At 44.8% G+C, this 19816-nt stretch overlaps 1 long non-coding RNA gene across 1 annotated transcript; it reads left to right on the top strand.

Moving 5' to 3' along the window:
* The first annotated feature begins 356 nt into the window (after positions 1–356).
* On the top strand, positions 357–11849 carry LOC103646923 (uncharacterized). Its single transcript, XR_562543.4, has 2 exons — positions 357–818; positions 11503–11849. It is a non-coding gene; the product is annotated as an uncharacterized lncRNA (long non-coding RNA).
* The last annotated feature ends 7967 nt before the right edge of the window (positions 11850–19816 follow it).

Raw genomic sequence — 19816 nt, 5'->3', positions numbered from 1 at the left:
TTTGTCTTATTGCTGACACCTGGTATTTTTTATACCATATAAAAATATAAAAGAAAGCATCATGCTGGATTTTTGTTTGGACATTGGACATCGAGTTTGAAATTCAAAAGGAAATTTTAGTTTAGTGAAACTACCCCTTTCATAAAGGTATGAATTATGAGGTGAAATAAATAATACTAAAATGAAAATAAAGGTTACACTAATATTGGAATTTTGTTGTGCATTTTTAATCTGAAATTCAAAACTTTAAATTCAATTTAGTTTAAAATCAAAAAGTGAAAACAAAAGAAATAAGAAAAGAAAAAGAAAAAAGTGGAAAGAACAATCCTTGGGCCGAAACCTACCGCATGGCCCAACTTTCTCCTCCCTCCCCCCGCAGTCCATGTACCGTTGGCGTCGCTGACATGTGGGCCGCTACTCCCTTTCTCCATGCCGCATGCACAAAATTAGGCTAGCTGGTGGGCCCTGCGTCGCTAGAAGCCTCCTCTTCCCTGGGTTGTTGCGAACGCCCATGGAATCGCGCAGACTTCCAGGAGTCGGTTAGCACACCGGCTTGGATCCTTGCACCCACCGAGACTCGACTCTGGGCCATAAAACCAAGCACCGTGACTACGTCGCCATCTAGCCGTGCACCATCACCGTCGCAGAAGAGGAAGGAATAGAGCCGAGCAGCACCTTAGCATCCTCTCGCCATCGCCGTTGCGGAAGATCGCGGAGCACGGGAAGCCATGGGTTGGCGGTGATTTCTCGTCGGTCACCTAGCACCACCACAGATCCACTTCTCATCGTGGGCAGCTCGGTCCCTGTCTCCGCCTTCAGTGAGATCCCCACCTCTTTGTTTCGCTTTGTCCTTCTCTTTGCATAGCACCGTTTGGATCGGGGTTTGGTGCATCGGCTCGACATATTGTGAATCTTCAGCAGGGCGCCACCACGAGGTAAGAAATGCCGCCGTGTTTCTCCAGCAGAGTAAGGACGATGGCGCCAGATCATTGATCGTCCGACGGGCGGGTAGGATTAGATCTCCGTGCACCCTATGGGAGATTAGATCCGAGAGGATGTGGACTGGATGATCCAGATTGAATCGTGTTTCCTTAAATTTTGACCGTTGATCTCGGATCCAGTGGCCACGGTAGCGTGCCGGATCACATGGGTTTGGATCTAATCTTGTCCAATCAGATTAGATCGGCCGGCTGTGGCGCGCTCATACCCCTTCATCCGAGTACGTTCTACAGAAGAGTCCTCATGTTTCACTAAAATAAACTCGTCGTCCTGGTTATGTTAAAGATAATTAAAAACAACCCCTATTATTTTTAAAACAAATCATGTCTTTTGTTTAAATACTATCCACTTCCATTAGGTCATGAGAGACTTTAAAATAAATACAGAAATTGTTTTCTAAGTATAAAATAATTCTAAACACTTAGAAAACTCATAACTATTTCGTTTTATATCCGAATTTAGTGATTCTCGAACCTACGATCTCGTAGTGGTGCATAGAATATTCCTACGCAGTGTGTTCTCATGTTTTGTGTAATGTTATTTTTATATACTACTTGTCTATTTGTATGTATTGCTACGAGTAGCAGAGAGGTCACGAGAAACCTGAAGACCAACTTGGTAAAGTATCTGTAATCTCAAGTATAAGGCAAGTTGTGCCTTTGATCACTCTTTTTTACCTAATAATGTTCTTGTTAATCACTATGCCATGCTCAGGTTAATTTGATGGGACCTAATAGGTTACCCTAGTTTTGTTCCCTCCACACCTTGCAAACAAATGAACTATTCGGTAGACTTGCTATTGATCTACCTGGTTTTGGGATTAATGTTATACTAAATTATGCTCATGTTCCATTATTTTTGTTGGTTTGATTATTGTTCATGATAAGATTATTATGTTAATTGGAATATGGAGCGACTACCTGAGAGCACCTAGAGGGGGGGGTGAATAGGTGATCCTGTAAAACTTAAGCTTATAGCCACAAAAACTTGGTTAATCGTTAGCACAATAATTGCCAAGTGGCTAGAGAGGAGCCAAGACACAATAATCACAAGAAATCAATCACAGAGATGACACGGTGGTTATCCCGTGGTTCGGCCAAGTACAAAACTTGCCTACTCCACGTTGTGGCGTCCCAACGGACAAGAGTTGCACTCAACTCCTCTCAAGTGATCCAATGATCAACTTGAATACCACGGTGTTCTTCTTTTCTTTGATCTTTTCCCGTTTGCGAGGAATCTCCACAACTTGGAGTCTCTCGCCCTTACAATTGAATTTCACAAAGAAGCACGGAGTAAGGGAGGGAAGCAACACACACAAATCCACAGCAAAATGCGCACACACACGGCCAAGAAACGAGCTAAAGAGACTATCTCAAAGTTCACACTAGAACGAGCTCGAATCACTTAGAATGACAAACGAATGCGCAAAGACTGAGTGTGGATGATCAAGAATGCTCTAAGGTTGCTTGGTGTACTCCTCCATGCGCCTAGGGGTCCCTTTTATAGCCCCAAGGCAGCTAGGAGCCGTTGAGAACAAATCTGGAAGGCCATCCTTGCCTTCTGTCATCGGGCGCACCGGACAGTCCGGTGCACACCGGACACTGTCCGGTGCCCGATTTATTTCCTTAAACAGCGCAGCCGACCGTTGCAGATCTGGCGCACCGGACAGTCCGGTGCACACCGGACAGTCCGGTGCCTCCTTCCGACCGTTGGCCAGACCACGTGTCGCGCGCAGATTCCGCGGCCGACCGTTGGCTCGGTCGACCGTTGGCTCACCGGATAGTCCGGTGCACACCGGACAGTCCGGTGAATTTTAGCCGTACGCCGTCGGCAAATTCCCGAGAGCGGCGTCTTCAGGTCGAGGCAGCCTGGCGCACCGGACACTGTCCGGTGCACCACCGGACAGTCCGGTGCCCCAGACCGAAACAGCCTGTTGGCTGTACACAGCCAACAATCTCCTTTTCTTCTTCTTTCTGTTTCTAACACTTAGATAAATATATTAGTACACAAAACCAATGTACTAAGGCTTAGAAACATACCTTTACTTGTGATGTGCACTTTGTTCATCCATGGGCATAGATTCACATTTAAGCACTTTGTGTTGACACTTAATCACCAAAATACTTAGAAATGGCCAAAAGGCACATTTCCCTTTCAATCTCCCCCTTTTTGGTGATTTATGCCAACACAATATAAAGCAACTAGAACAAGTGCAAAATCACTTGAAATAGAACTCAAATCTATTTTGATTCATTTTTGGCATATATGGATCATCCTTTGCCACCACTTGGTTTGTTTTTGCAAATCAAACTCAAATCTCTATCTCTAAGTCAAACACACATGTTGAAGCATAGGGAGAGTCATTCCAAAAGAGATTGATCAAAGATTTCAAAAACTCCCCCTATTTCCCATAATCAATACTTCTCCCCACTAGAAGCCAACTTTTGACGAAAGAGACAATGCAAGAGTTTTGAACAAACCAAAAGCTCTATTTTACTATTTTCAAAATCTCTCAAGTGGTAGCTGATCCATTTATTGCTTTGGCCTTTATTTTCTCCCCCTTTGGCATCAAGCACCAAAACGGGATCAATCTTGGCCCCTTAACCCCATTGCCTCACCAAAATCTTCAATTAAGAGTACAAAGGCAATAAAGTCATAGAGATGAACTTGGAATAAGTTACCCTCTCATCGGAGTGCAGTGGAAGTCTTGCATGGTCCAAGTTCACCTTTCCCTTTCAATCCACCTTCGAGACTAAATCAAGCAAACTCAAGCAAATGGTTAGTCTCAAAGGGTCAAGTTGCAACACATCTCCCCCTAAACATGTGCATCACTTTGCAACGGACTTGTGAGGTCCAGGGAGTGTTTGTACAACTTGAGCACCACAATAAGCAACAAAATGCATAAGGAACATGATCCAGGGCATAAACACATGTATGCTACAATTCAATCCAAGTTCCGCGAATCTAAGACATTTAGCTCACTACGCAGCCTGCAAAAGGTCTTCTCATCTAGAGGCTTGGTAAAGATATCGGCTAGCTGGTTCTCGGTGCTAACATGAAACACTTCGATATCTCCCTTTTGCTGGTGGTCTCTCAAAAAGTGATGCCGGATGTCTATGTGTTTTGTGCGGCTGTGTTCAACAGGATTTTCCGCCATGCGGATAGCACTCTCATTATCACATAGGAGTGGGACTTTGCTCAGATTGTAGCCAAAGTCCCGGAGGGTTTGCCTCATCCAAAGTAGTTGCGCGCAACACTGTCCTGCGGCAACATACTCGGCCTCAGCGGTGGATAGGGCAACAGAGGTTTGTTTCTTAGAATTCCATGACACCAGGGACCTTCCTAAGAATTGGCACGTCCCCGATGTACTCTTCCTATCGACCTTACATCCAGCATAGTCGAAGTCTGAGTATCCAACCAAGTCAAAGGTAGACCCCTTTGGATACCAGAGCCCGAAGCAAGGCGTAGCAACTAAATATCTAAGAATTCGCTTCACCGCCACTAAGTGACATTCCTTAGGATCGGATTGAAATCTAGCACACATGCATACGCTAAGCATAATATCCGGTCTACTAGCACATAAATAAAGTAAAGACCCTATCATTGACCGGTATGCTTTTTGATCAACGGACTTACCTCCTTTGTTGAGGTCTGTGTGTCCATCGGTTCCCATCGGCGTCTTTGCGGGCTTGGCGTCCTTCATCCCAAACCTCTTTAGCAAGTCTTGCGTGTACTTCGTTTGGGAGATGAAAGTGCCGTCCTTGAGTTGCTTCACTTGGAACCCAAGGAAGTAGTTCAACTCGCCCATCATCGACATCTCGAATTTCTGCGTCATCACCCTGCTAAACTCTTCACAAGACTTTTGGTTAGTAGAACCAAATATTATGTCATCGACATAAATTTGGCACACAAACAAATCACCATTACAAGTCTTAGTAAAAAGAGTTGGATCGGCTTTCCCAACCTTGAAAGCATTAGCAATTAAGAAATCTCTAAGGCATTCATACCATGCTCATGGGGCTTGCTTAAGTCCATAGAGCGCCTTAGAGAGCTTACACACGTGGTCGGGGTACCGTTCATCCTCGAAGCCAGGGGGTTGCTCCACGTACACCTCCTCCTTGATTGGCCCGTTGAGGAAAGCGCTCTTCACATCCATTTGGTACAACCTGAAAGAATGGTGAGCGGCATATGCTAGCAAGATTCGAATTGACTCTAGCCTAGCCACAGGAGCAAAAGTCTCCTCAAAGTCCAAACCTGCGACTTGGGCATAACCTTTTGCCACAAGTCGAGCCTTGTTCCTTGTCACCACCCCGTGCTCGTCCTGTTTGTTGCGGAACACCCGCTTGGTTCCCACAACATTTTGCTTGGGACGAGGCACCAGTGTCCAAACTTCATTGCGCTTGAAGTTGTTGAGTTCCTCCTACATGGCCAATACCCAATCCGGATCTAGCAAGGCCTCCTCTACCCTGAAAGGCTCAATAGAAGAGACAAAGGAGTAATGCTCACAAAAATTAACTAATCGAGATCGAGTAGTTACTCCCTTGCTGATATCACCCAGAATTTGATCGATGGGATGATTCCTTTGAATCATCGCTCGAACTTGGGTTGGAGGTGCCGGTTGCGCTTCTTCCTCCATCACATGATCATCTTGTGCTCCCCCTTGATCACATGCCTCCTGTTGATGAACCTGTTCATCGTCTTGAGTTGGGGGATGCACCGTTGTTGAGGAAGAAGGTTGATCTCATTCATCCTGTTCCTGTGGCCGCACTTCTCCAATCGCCATGGTTCGTATAGCGGCTGTTGGAACATCTTCTTCATCTACATCATCACAATCAACAACTTGCTCTCTTGGAGAGCCATTAGTCTCATCAAATACAACGTCGCTAGAGATTTCAACCAAACCCGATGATTTGTTGAAAACTCTATACGCCTTTGTATTTGAGTCATAACCTAATAAAAACCCTTCTACAGCTTTGGGAGCAAACTTAGAATTTCTACCCTTCTTCACTAGAATGTAGCACTTGCTCCCAAATACACGAAAGTAAGATACATTGGGTTTGTTACCGGTTAGTAGCTCATACGAAGTCTTCTTGAGGAGGCGATGAAGGTAGACCCTGTTGATGGCGTGGCAAGCCGTGTTCACGGCTTCCGACCAGAAACACTCGGGGGTCTTGAACTCTCCAAGCATCGTCCTTGCCATATCGATTAGCGTCCTGTTCTTCCTCTCTACCACACCATTTTGCTGGGGTGTGTAGGGAGCGGAGAACTCGTGCTTGATCCCTTCCTCCTCAAGGAACTCCTCCACTTGAAGGTTCTTGAACTCGGACCCGTTGTCGCTCCTTATCTTCTTCACCTTGAGCTCAAACTCATTTTGAGCTCTCCTGAGGAAGCACTTGAGGGTTCCTTGGGTTTCAGACTTATCCTGCAAAAAGAACACCCAAGTAAAGCGGGAAAAGTCATCAACGATAACTAGACCATACTTACTCCCTCCTATGCTCAGATAGGCGACAGGTCCGAAGAGGTCCATATGCAGCAGCTCCAGGGGTCTTGAAGTAGTCATCACATTCTTGCTGTGATGCGCTCCTCCCACTTGTTTACCTGCTTGACAAGCTGCACAAGGTCTATCTTTTTCGAATTGCACGTTAGTTAAACCTATCACGTGTTCTCCCTTTAGAAGCTTGTGAAGGTTCTTCATCCCCACATGTGCTAAGCGGCGATGCCACAGCCAGCCCATGCTAGTCTTAGCTATTAAGCATGCATCTAGACCGGCCTCTTCTTTTGCAAAATCAACTAAATAAAGTTTGCCGTCTAATACACCCTTAAAAGCTAGTGAACCATCACTTCTTCTAAAGACAGACACATCTACATTTGTAAATAGACAGTTATATCCCATATGACATAATTGACTAACAGATAGCAAATTATATCCAAGACTCTCCACTAAAAATACATTAGAGATAGAATGCTCATTAGAAATTGCAATTTTACCTAATCCTTTTACCTTGCCTTGATTCCCATCACCGAATATAATTGAATCTTGGGAATCCTTATTCTTGACGTAGGAAGTGAACATCTTCTTCTCCCCCGTCAGATGGTTTGTGCATCCGCTGTCGATAATCCAGCTTGAACCCCCGGATGCATAAACCTGCAAGGCAAATTTAGGCTTGGGACTTAGGTACCCAACTCTTGTTGGGTCCTACAAGGTTAGTGCAAATTTCCTTAGGGACCCAAATGCAAGTTTTGTCTCCCTTGCATTTTGCCCCTAACTTCTTAGCAACTATTTTCCTATCCTTTCTACAAATAGCAAAGGAAGCATTTAAAGCACAATAAATTGTAGAAGGTTCATTAACTACTTTCCTAGGAGCATGAATAGTATTCTTTCTAGGCACGTGATGAATAGCATTTCTCCTAGTCATACTTCTACCATGCATATAGGAAGAACTAGAAGCAGTCATGGCATAAGAATCATAAGCATGTGAATCAAAAGCATCATAACTTCTAAAAGCATTTCTAGAATTTTTCCTATCATGATAAAAAAAGGCATGGTTCTTTTTAGCACTAGTAGCCATAGGGGCCTTCCCTTTCTCCTTAGCAGGAATGGGAGCCTTATGGCTTGTTAAGTTCTTGGCTTCCCTTTTGAAGCCAAGTCCATCCTTAATTGAGGGATGTCTACCAATGGTGTAGGCATCCCTTGCAAATTTTAGTTTATCGAAATCATTTTTGCTAGCCTTAAGTTGAGTATTAAGACTAGCCACTTCATCATTCAATTTAGAAATTGAAACCAAGTGATCACTACAGGCATCAACATCGAAATCCTTACACCTAGTGCAAATCTCAACATGTTCTACACAAGATGTTGATTTACTAGATTTTTCTAGTTTAGCATTTAAATCATCATTTATGCTCTTCAAACTAGCAATTGAATCATGACATGTAGACAACTCACAAGAAAGCATTTCATTTCTCTTAATTTCTAATGCAAGTGATTTTTGTGCTTCTACAAACTTGTCATGTTCTTCATACAACAAATCCTCTTGCTTTTCTAAAAGCACATTCTTATCATTCAAGGCATCAATCAATTCATTGATTTTGTCTATCTTAGATCTATCTAAGCCCTTGAATAAGCATGAATAGTCTATGTCATCATCATCACTAGACTCATTATCACTAGAAGAAGCATAAGTGGAGTTTCGAGTACTCACCTTCTTCTCCCTTGCCATAAGGCATGTGTGACGCTCGTTGGGGAAGAGGGATGACTTGTTGAAGGCGGTGGCGGCGAGTCCTTCATTGTCGGAGTCGGAGGAGCAATCCGAATCCCACTCCTTTCCGATATGTGCCTCGCCCTTGGCCTTCTTGTAATTCTTCTTCTTTTCCCTCTTGTTCCCATGTTCCTGGTCACTATCGTTATCGGGGCAGTTAGCGATAAAATGACCAATCTTACCGCACTTGAAGCATGAGCGTTTCCCCTTTGTCTTGGTCTTGCTTGGCTGCCCCTTGTGACCTTTTAGCACCGTCTTGAAGCGTTTGATGATGAGAGCCATCTCTTCATCATTAAGTCCGGCCGCCTCAATTTGTGCCACCCTGCTAGGTAGCGCCTCCTTGCTTCTTGTTGCCTTGAGAGCAAGAGGTTGAGGCTCGTTGATCGGTCCATTCAAGGCGTCGTCCACGTATCTTGCCTCCTTGCTCATCATCCGCCCGCTTACGAATTTTCCGAGTACCTCCTCGGGCGTCATCTTCGTGTACCTGGGATTCTCACGAATATTGTTCACGAGATGAGGATCAAGAACGGTAAATGACCTTAGCATTAGGCGGACGACGTCATGGTCCGTCCATCGCGTGCTTCCGTAGCTCCTTATTTTGTTGATAAGGGTCTTGAGCCGGTTGTATGTTTGGGTTGGCTCCTCGCCCCTTATCATTGCAAACCTTCCAAGCTCGCCCTCCACCAACTCCATTTTAGTGAGCATGGTGATGTCGTTCCCCTCGTGAGAAATCTTGAGGGTGTCCCATATCTGCTTGGCATTGTCCAAGCCGCTCACCTTATTGTACTCGTCCCTGCACAAAGAGGCTAGCAACACAGTAGTAGCTTGTGCATTTTTATGAATTTGTTCATTAATAAACATAGGGCTATCCGAGCTATCAAATTTCATTCCATTTTCTACAATCTCCCATATGCTTGGATGGAGAGAGAATAAATGACTACGCATTTTGTGACTCCAAAATCCGTAGTCCTCCCCATCAAAGTGTGGAGGTTTACCAAGAGGAATGGAAAGCAAATGCGAATTCGAACTATGTGGAATACGAGAATAATCAAATGAAAAGTTTGAATTGACCGTCTTCCTGTAGTCGTTGTCATCATCCTTTTGGGAAGAAGAGGATTCGTCGCTGTCGTAGTAGACGATCTCCTTGATGCGCCTTGTCTTCTTCTTCTTCCCGTCTTTGCGCTTGTGGCTTGAGCCCAAGTCGGTAGACTTGTCATTCTTTGGCTCGTTGAAGATAGACTCCTTCTCGTTGTTGTCGACCACCATCCCCTTTCCCTTAGGATCCATCTCTTCGGGCGATTAGTCCCTTCTTGAAGAGAACGGCTCTGATACCAATTGAGAGCACCTAGAGGGGGGGGGGGTGAATAGGTGATCCTGTAAAACTTAAGCTTATAGCCACAAAAACTTGGTTAATCGTTAGCACAATAATTGCCAAGTGGCTAGAGAGGAGCCAAGACACAATAATCACAAGAAATCAATCACAGAGATGACACGGTGGTTATCCCGTGGTTCGGCAAAGTACAAAACTTGCCTACTCCACGTTGTGGCGTCCCAACGGACGAGAGTTGCACTCAACTCCTCTCAAGTGATCCAATGATCAACTTGAATACCACGGTGTTCTTCTTTTCTTTGATCTTTTCCCGTTTGCGAGGAATCTCCACAACTTGGAGTCTCTCGCCCTTACAATTGAATTTCACAAAGAAGCACGGAGTAAGGGAGGGAAGCAACACACACAAATCCACAGCAAAATGCGCACACACACGGCCAAGAAACGAGCTAAAGAGACTATCTCAAAGTTCACACTAGAACGAGCTCGAATCACTTAGAATGACAAACGAATGCGCAAAGACTGAGTGTGGATGATCAAGAATGCTCTAAGGTTGCTTGGTGTACTCCTCCATGCGCCTAGGGGTCCCTTTTATAGCCCCAAGGCAGCTAGGAGCCGTTGAGAACAAATCTGGAAGGCCATCCTTGCCTTCTGTCATCGGGCGCACCGGACAGTCCGGTGCACACCGGACACTGTCCGGTGCCCGATTTATTTCCTTAAACAGCGCAGCCGACCGTTGCAGATCTGGCGCACCGGACAGTCCGGTGCACACCGGACAGTCCGGTGCCTCCTTCCGACCGTTGGCCAGACCACGTGTCGCGCACAGATTCCGCGGCCGACCGTTGGCTCGGCCGACCGTTGGCTCACCGGACAGTCCGGTGCACACCGGACAGTCCGGTGAATTTTAGCCGTACGCCGTCGGCAAATTCCCGAGAGCGGCGTCTTCAGGTCGAGGCAGCCTGGCGCACCGGACACTGTCCGGTGCACCACCGGACAGTCCGGTGCACCACCGGACAGTCCGGTGCCCCAGACCGAAACAACCTGTTGGCTGTACACAGCCAACAATCTCCTTTTCTTCTTCTTTCTGTTTCTAACACTTAGATAAATATATTAGTACACAAAACCAATGTACTAAGGCTTAGAAACATACCTTTACTTGTGATGTGCACTTTGTTCATCCATGGGCATAGATTCACATTTAAGCACTTTGTGTTGACACTTAATCACCAAAATACTTAGAAATGGCCAAAAGGCACATTTCCCTTTCACTACCCGCGAAAACAGTGGTACTAAAAGGGTGGAATGGGATGCCCTTGGCTGAATAATTAGGAAAGCTAGTGTGAGTTAATCCTTTCCCAAAAGGGGCAAGCGGGGTGGAGGAGTGCAGGTGTAGGGAGGTCCTCAGGTTGGACTGCCTTTTTAGCTTTTCGAACGAGGGATTACTACATCGCCTTCGACACGAACTCCGTAGCGGGTTCTCTCATCTAGCCATTGACCTTGGGAGTGTCTAAGGGTCTTGCAAACCCTTGCTAAATGGCAAACATGTCTTGTGGGTAAAGATGTGCAACCTCTATAGAGTGTAAAACTGGTACATCAGCCGTGCTCACGGTCATGAGCGGCTCGGGCCCTCACATGAGTAACTTATGGAACTAAACTTAATCTGTCATTTGCATTGCATTGTGGGATTTATTATAATTATGATCTCTTATTTAATTGGGATGGTATCTACTTATATTTAGTAACTACTAATAAAATTTTGACCAACTTGTTAAAAGCAATGCCAGCCTTAACCATTTTCTTTGGGAATCCCTACACTTCACACGAGCCCCCACCGTAAGTGAGCTCATGCACATTATTCCCCACAACTTGTTGAATGATAAAAATATATGAACTCACTCTTGTTGTACTCACCCCTAGGTCAAGAACAGGTACCGGAAAGATGAGGAGCATGAAGGATGTCGCGATGAGTTCATGAGAGGTCTAGGTCGTCGTCTCCCAGTCAACTATGGTTGAGGAGGATCGTTGTCTTCATATGATGTAATGATTTAGCTATTTTGTACATAACTCCTATATATATAGTAAAGATTCGACATTCGTTTCTGTACCATGTGTCATCATGTGTGTGAGACTTGATCCTAGCACACATTTGATTCGCGCCCGGGTTTGCCCTTAAAATCCGGCGTGACAAAGTTGGTATCGGATCAATGTTGACTGTAGGACGTAACCTATATAGACCTAGAAAAATCCTTATCTACTTACCTTTACTCTAATTCTTGCCATGCTTTGCTTAATCTATTCTCATTTATTACTATTTTACTCTTATCATTCTTACTTTTTCTTTCTAAATACCAAAGATGATTTCACACCTTGGAATCCTATACTTAAAGTGACCCTTAGGAAATAGGACACCTGATCATAGGAACTAAAAACTATTTTTATAGGTATCTATATGCTTGACTGCTTGTTCTTATGATACCTACCTGATATGGTTCTTTGATTGAGTGTGTTGAGTTGTGGAGTAATGTCCATAATTGCATCTGCATATACTTAGGTATGAAATGTGGTTATAAGGTAACTAGAAAAACTTAGATTATCCCCCATTATAATATATACATCTAGCCTAATCGATCCATTTGATCTTGAAAGATTCTATCCTACCCCAACAGGTTCATTTTATCATAATAAGCATACTTATCCAAACCTAGACACGAAACAACAAACCAAAATTCTGCCTAAACTCCTTTAGCTTATGGCCAACTACTAGGCTATCTGTTCCACCTACTAAGTTATTTCTCCTGCAAATCTATGTTACCATATGTCAATACTAGGAAGGGAGGAGGTGTCGATCTACCTACACGCATTCGCCGAAGGAGGGCAGTAGCTGATACAGAACCAGAGATGAATCCTCTTCCTGTTGGATCTAATGTTGTTGTTACCGCCCAAATGCAACTGCTGCAACAGATGTCCAACACCATGATAGAGATGAAAGCTCAACTCCGCCAAATCCAGCAGCATCCACCACCACCACCACCCAGGGATAAGCATCGCGAGTTCATGAGCCACAAGCCACCCACTTTTTGTAGCTCCCAAGACCCACTACAAGCAGATGACTGGCTGAAGTCCAAAAAAGAGGCTCAACATAGCCCAATGCACTGACAGGGAGAAAGTACTTTATGCATCGGGTCGCCTCACCGGCCCCACTGCAGATTGGTGGGATGCATATTGCAAAGCGCATGCTGCTGCTGACACCATTTCCTAGACAAAATTCTCCACCATCTTCAGAAACTACCACATTCTTGCTGGTCTTATGAACATTAAGAAGGAGTTCCTATCCCTCCAATAGAGAGGCATGTCAGTAAGTGAATAAAGAGCCAAACTCATCTAGCTATCCTGGTATGTTCCTGTGGAAGTTTTAGATGGCGAGAAAAAGCAGGAACTATTTCTAGAGGAATTGATCGGGCTACTCCAATATCATCTAATATCCCACTCATTCCCGTCCTTCCAGAAACTTCTGGACAAGGCTATAGCTCTGTAATACAAGCATGTTGAGCTAGGCAAGAGAAAAAGGAAGGCTACTAACCAGGGACATGCTAGAAGTAGCACTCATCCCTGTTATGCTTCATCACAAGGTACCCCTATTCATGGTAGTCCTGAACAACAGTCTAAACATGTCCAATCTACTCCTCCCCAAGCAAGCATTCCAGTGGGACAAGTCACTCCTAACGCTTCAACAAAAAGGGCATGCTTTAAATGCGCGCATGCCGGACATTATGCCAACAACTGCCCTATAAGGAAAATGGACCCCGGGCCATTTGGCTCAATAGGTTTTGGTGTTTGATGATCAACACAGCCTGTGGACTAATGTGTTTGCTAGTGTTTATGTTTGTAGTTCAAAGGATGCTAAAGTTACTTGGACTAATGCATTGAGGAAAGCAACACCTCAAAAGAAGACATTATGAAGATCAAAAGTGAATATCAACAAGTATCAAGCAAGTCCAAGAAACGAAGACAAGTGTTGTCATGCAGACTATCCGATCAGGGAAACCAGACTATCCGGTGCCACACGCCGGATTGTCCGGTGCACCAGGGAACTGTAGCCCAACGACTAGTTCCAGGTGGCACTGGTGGCGATAAGTCACCGGACTGTCCGGTGTGACACACGGACTGTCCAGTGTAAAAGCTTGTAGTGCCAACGGTCACTAGCGTTGTCAGTCCAATGGCTAGGCACACCGGACAGGGGCGCCAGACTGTCTAGTGACCCCACCGGACTGTCTGGTGTACCGCAGTGAGCAGCAGCGTTTCTCTAATGGCTAGAATTGTGTTGGGGCCTATAATGTGGCGGAACCACCTGAATTATTCCCACTTAAGTGACTAAGTCCCGCCTTAGAGGCTAGACCACCATTAAAGAGGAATAAACGTCAGTCCCTCGGATCTAGTCTGACAAGGCCACTAACAGGATCAAGTACCACATACTCACTCGAAGGTGAGGCATAGAGCAAATACAATAAAGCATAAAACCATAAGTTAAAGAAGTATTAATGTTATTACAACGTCATCGGAGCTTTGCAAAAGTAGTAGCCATTGTTCTTGATGCAGCGGAAATTAACTAACGGTGGATAAAAGGGAGGACGGGGAAGCCTAGCCCATCACTCCTCATGCTCCTCTCCTGCTGAGGTAGGGTCCCACTCAACTGTCCAACCCGGTGGCAAGGTAGACGGCCAAGTCACTCCGGCAACCATATCCTCTAGAGAACCTATAAAAAATTATGCCACAAGCAAGGCTGAGAATACTAATACTTAGCTAGACTTACCCGGTGTGAGGAGTCTACTCCTCTACCTCTAGACATGCAGTTGTTTGGCTAAGGGGTTTGATTTGCCAAAAGCTCTAGCTGTGTCTAAAATCAAGTTTTAGCTTTGCAAGTTTTAGTATGATCCTTTTAAAACTAGATGAGCACCTAGCTATTCATACATGGTATCAAACATTTTATCAATCAACCTCTTTTGCCAATCAACTCATTTCCACTTATTACTCAATGCAGTACAATGGATCAAGCAGTCTCATTAGCTGCGAGAAGCAGACGATTCGAATCGAGTTTTTAAACCTTGCAAGGTAAACCTAAACACACGACGTGGCGAGGCACTTAGTCCCCACACATATCAACCGTCCCCATCGATTCCCCGTCAACAGAACAGGGCTCACCGCCTTGGCGTATAATGCCTTACTAACCCCGACTGCCGTCGTGCAATGACCGCACTTGTACCCACTATAACCGGAATGGGAGACTACGTCTCAGGTTGCGTGAGGGATAAAGTCTGTTGCTAGTTTCACTCAGGTACTAGGCTTACCGATTTACCATATTTCTCGGCATGTGCTTAGTACGTTCAAGCGCTTGACACAGGTATCCGCACGTTAATCCTTATTCCAATTTCTCATCTCGTAGACAACGCATCCCTATGGATCGTTGGCCACAGACCACCATCATTCCGATATAAAAATGGATACAATCAATTCCTGACCTCGCGCGAGTGCTAGAAAATCACTCGACTTCTACCAAGATCCCTAATTAGCAAAGCAGCTACTCGACCTAACATAGTAGTATCCATCTCAAAGGGAAATCCTGAGTTCATGCAACTAGGGTTTTCAGACAACTCCTACACTTAATGCACAGTACACACCTACAATCATTAAGTGCAATAAAATAGCATATATATATACTAGTTATGCATAAAACCGAGGCTTGCCTTCAAAAGCTGGGGCAGGCAGGTCCTCAGTAGCAGGCTCTGGTGCTGGCTCCGAGACTACCTCCTGAGCAACTCTTTGCTCCGGAATGAGGACGTACTCTCCGTCAGCGAGATTACAATTTATTGAATGCAATGAATAAGATACATGTATATTAATGATATGTAAATTTAGTAAATACTATGTATGGTGAAACGACATTTAAATAGTGGGTAAACTAGGGTTTCTTTATCGGATGGTGCCTTAAGGGTTCTATACACACCTATCTTAGGGTCTTGAGTGAACTTAAAACTTTTAATCATCTCCTTTATGTTTTATTGGACTCTTAGGGAGATTTAGTTGTATAATATTAATTTCTTCCACAATTCCCCTTTTAATTTCTATTTATGCTTATTTTTGAGTCATTTGAAAAATATCAAACAACAGAACAAATATTTTTCCTAGATTCATACTGGCATATTAGTAGTTATCCCAAGGATTGGGGTGATTTCTCCTTAGGGTTATTTTTCTAGGATTTAACTAAGTTCTTATTGTTTTCATGAAATAAAATGGGGTGCATTTCTTTTGTATTAACAGAGGGTTCAACAAAAGTTTCTTGTGAACTATTCTACTTAAGAAAGCTAGGAAAAATGTGGTTGCCCTCTGGTTCTTATTTCTCATTCCACTTTTCATTTTCTTAAGGTTTGGACCAAAACAAGTTTTTGTGGTTAATCCTTCCTTAATCTAGTATACTGGGAGTTTAACATTTTTAAACAGGGTAGTTAATAGTTAAGTATGGCTCTAATTTTTCTTACCCTCAGTCCAAAAGTATTTCTCTTTTTCCTCTATTTATTTAGTTTTAGCTAGTATACTTATTTAAATTAAAGCTCTAAAAAGTCTTGCAGTCCTCAGGGTGTTTGTTATTTTTCCTAAGTAGTTCATAATATTTAGGACCTAGCAAAATTGATTTGACCAAATTTGGTTGGGTAAATTTCGAGTTATGAATTTTGAAAGTTCTGTACTCATTTAAAAGAATAAAACTTAAAAAGTTTAAGGAAAACAGGTTTGCACCGAGCCCCCTGGGGTTTCCTTTAACTATTCCTTTCAACGGTGCCCCTGCGGAACTATTCCCCTAAGTCTCTGACCTCGCAAAAAACCCTGGCTTTGCTTTCTTTCAACCCGGGCTCCTTCCCACCGTAACAGTGACCGCGGAGAGAAAAAACGGTGGCACGGCTTACCGGCGGAGAGGGAGGTCCGGTGGAGGGCTGGGTGAGGTCCGGGAGGTCCTGGCAGTCCCGTTGATGTGTGGATCGCCGGCGGTGATGGCCGTAATAGGGCTGGCCGCATGCGCAGGCGGTCGGGCTCGTCGACGGCGTGTGCTCCAGCCTACTCATGGCGGTAGGGTTCAATCAAATGGCACGAGGAGCTTCACTGGATGCTAAGGATGCTATAGGCACAAGGAATCGACGAATGGTTTACTGTGGGGCTCGGTCTACGTGCGACGACGACCGATTGAAGTCTGGCGACGTCGATCCGGCATCTCTGGTGAGGTGATGTCCAATCCGCGGCTCGGGGAGCTTCACTGAGGTCCGGAGACGCTAGCCCAAGGGTTGGACGTGGTGGAGGATGGCTGGCTTGGCCGGTCTACGGTGGTCGTGGCTTGGGCGGCCGCTGGCATGAGGTTCTCTGGGCAAACACCGGCGAACTCGTGCTCGGGCGAGGTTAGGAGTGAGCGGGGGCGTACGGTCGAGAGCAGTGTGGGCTTTATAGCCGCGGGCGTGGGTGCGGGGTTGACACGACGCGGGGCTGCGCGTGCGGGCCGAGCGCCGAGTGTGTGCTCTGGCATTGCTAGGGCGCGTCAAACACGTGGCCGTGTTCATCTGCCCAAGTTATTGCGCCTGCAGAGCTCCCAAACGTGCGAATCTCACCAAATGTCTTGAGCAAGATTTCTTCCTGGCACCTAGAGCTAGCTAGTTCATGTGAGTTCCATGGGAAGATCTGGCCTAGTTTAGAAGATATGGTGGCGCCAAGTCTTGTCTGTCTGCACTATTCACCCGTGACAAAAAGGATGCCAAACCATGTGAAATGACCCTGGTTTGGTTTCAAATTTTTCATGGGTGTGCCTTGGGTAGTTTGGCCACTTTTTGTTATTTTGACCAAGTGGTTTTGGCGCCAGCACAAGGGTGAACACATCTAATCTTTAGGCTAGGGTTGATTTTGGGATTTAGACAAAATTTGGATGGCTCTAGTGTGATTTCCACTTAGTGAATTGATTTGGGGTTTTTGTGGGGCCTTTTTGTAATATTTTCCTGAATACATTTTGTATATTTACTAATATACTTCATCTTTGGTAAAGGTTTCCTTTCATGATTTGGCCATTTGCATAATCTTTTCCCTGTTATCCAATGTTTAGGGTTTAATGGCTCAAGAGGGAATTTAGGGTTTTAGAATCTTCTTTAGGGGTGAGAATGTATGAAGGCTAGGGTATTCTCTTATTATGATCAATACTTAGCTTAGCCATGATTCCAGAGCTTTTAGTGCCTTCACTATCCCTTTTAACATATTGGATAATAGGCCATAGGAGTGTTCATTGAGCCAGGGCCTTGGGTAACATCTGGGGTGTTACAGTCCTCCCCCCTTAAAGTAATCTCGTCCCGAGATTGGGTAGGTATCCTTTAGCGGGGTGCTAAGAAGGTACGTGCCGGTGTATTGTGGTTGTGGTTTCTTTTGGTCAAGATTCTCTAGTAAACTGCTCTTCGAATGTCATTCTCTTTGCAACTTCAGAAGGAAGTCCTTCTAGATTTAGTTTCACAATTTACTCTGTTCTCATTAACTTCATTTCTCTTATATTTAGATTCAAAGGGCAGGTGGGGGTGGGTGTTTTTGGTTACGTACCTATTCCTTTAGGCAGAAAATCGGGGAAGTGAGGGCGCAGAAAACCCTCAGTTTCCCAAGTTGCCTCATCTTCTGAATGGTTGCTCCACTGAATCTTATACATTCGGATTGACCTTGCCCGAGTGGATCTCTCCTTTTGGTCTAATACCTTGACGGGGTGCTCTTGATATGACAAGTCGGGTTCTATCTCCAATTCAGGTTCAGGTAGCACTTCCGTGGGCAAGCGAACACACTTCTTTAGCTAAGATACATGGAACACATCATGAATTGCTGACATATGAGGTGGCAACTTCAACTGGTATGCTACAGGTCCACAAGTCTCCTTGATTTCATAGGGCCCAATATAGCGAGGAGCTAATTTGCCCTTGACCCCAAATCTCTGAACACCTTTGGTGGGTGACACCTTGAGATACACATGCTCCCCCACTGCGAACTGTAGAGGCATCCTTCTTCTATCATGATAGCTCTTCTGCCTAGCCTGGGCAGCTTCCAAATTTTTCTTAATGACTCTGACCTTATCCTCGGCTTCAAGCACTATGTCAGGTCCAAATATTTCCCTTTCTCCAGCCTGTGACCAATTTAGCGGTGTCCTACACCTTCTCCCATACAAGGCCTCGAAAGGTGCCATCTTTAGGCTGGATTAGTAGCTGTTATTGTAAAAGAATTCTGCCAGAGAAAGGCACTTATCCCAATCCTTGCCATAGTGTAACACACATGCCCTCAACATGTCCTCAAGAATTTGATTCACTCTTTCCGTTTGACCGTTCGTTTGAGGATGGTATGCTGAGCTTCTTATCACGGTGGTTCCAAGTGACTTTTGCAGCTGCTCCCAAAAATGTGGCACAAACAGTGCTCCTCTATCAGACACAATAGTCCTTGGGATTCCATGCAAACGCACTATTTGGTCAATATAGATCTCTGCATATTTTTCTGCCTTGTGGGTGGTATGTACTAGCAAGAAATGAGCTGTCTTGGTTAACCTATCCACAATGACCCAAATAGAATCATGGTGCCGGGAGGTATTCGGCAATCCCACAACGAAGTCCATGCAAATGTCCTCCCACTTCCAAGAAGGGATGGGGAGAGGCTGTAAGGTACCTGCTACCTTAAAATGACTAGCTTTGATTCTTTGGCAAGTGTCGCACTCAGATACATACTTAGCAATTTCCCTCTTCATCCTGGTCCACCAATACAAGGATCTGAGGTCATGATACATCTTGTTACTTCCGGGGTGCATGGAAAACTTGGAAAGATGAGCTTCGTCCAATATTTTTTTCCTGAGTTCTGGGTTTTTAGGAACAACCAATCGGTCCTCAAAGCATAGGACTCCCTTGCTGTCCTGATGAAAACATTTGTACTTATCCACCTTTTGGTTGAGCATTTCCTTAATGACTTGAACACCCTTGTCACCAATCTGCGCCATGATTATCTTCTCTTGTAAAGTTGGCTCCACTGAGATATAATCCAAGGTACCTAGGGAAACAACTTCCATGTTCAGCTTGCGCAATTCGTCACACAGAGTGGCGATCTTAGAGTCCATGGTTACACAGTTGCACTGGGCTTTTCGACTTAATGCATCTGCCACAACATTTGCCTTGCCAGGATGGTAATGTACTTC

Source organism: Zea mays, chromosome 2 (assembly GCF_902167145.1).
Source record: "Zea mays cultivar B73 chromosome 2, Zm-B73-REFERENCE-NAM-5.0, whole genome shotgun sequence".
Classification (NCBI taxonomy): domain Eukaryota; kingdom Viridiplantae; phylum Streptophyta; class Magnoliopsida; order Poales; family Poaceae; genus Zea; species Zea mays.
This window is presented reverse-complemented; position numbering and strand designations above follow the sequence as displayed.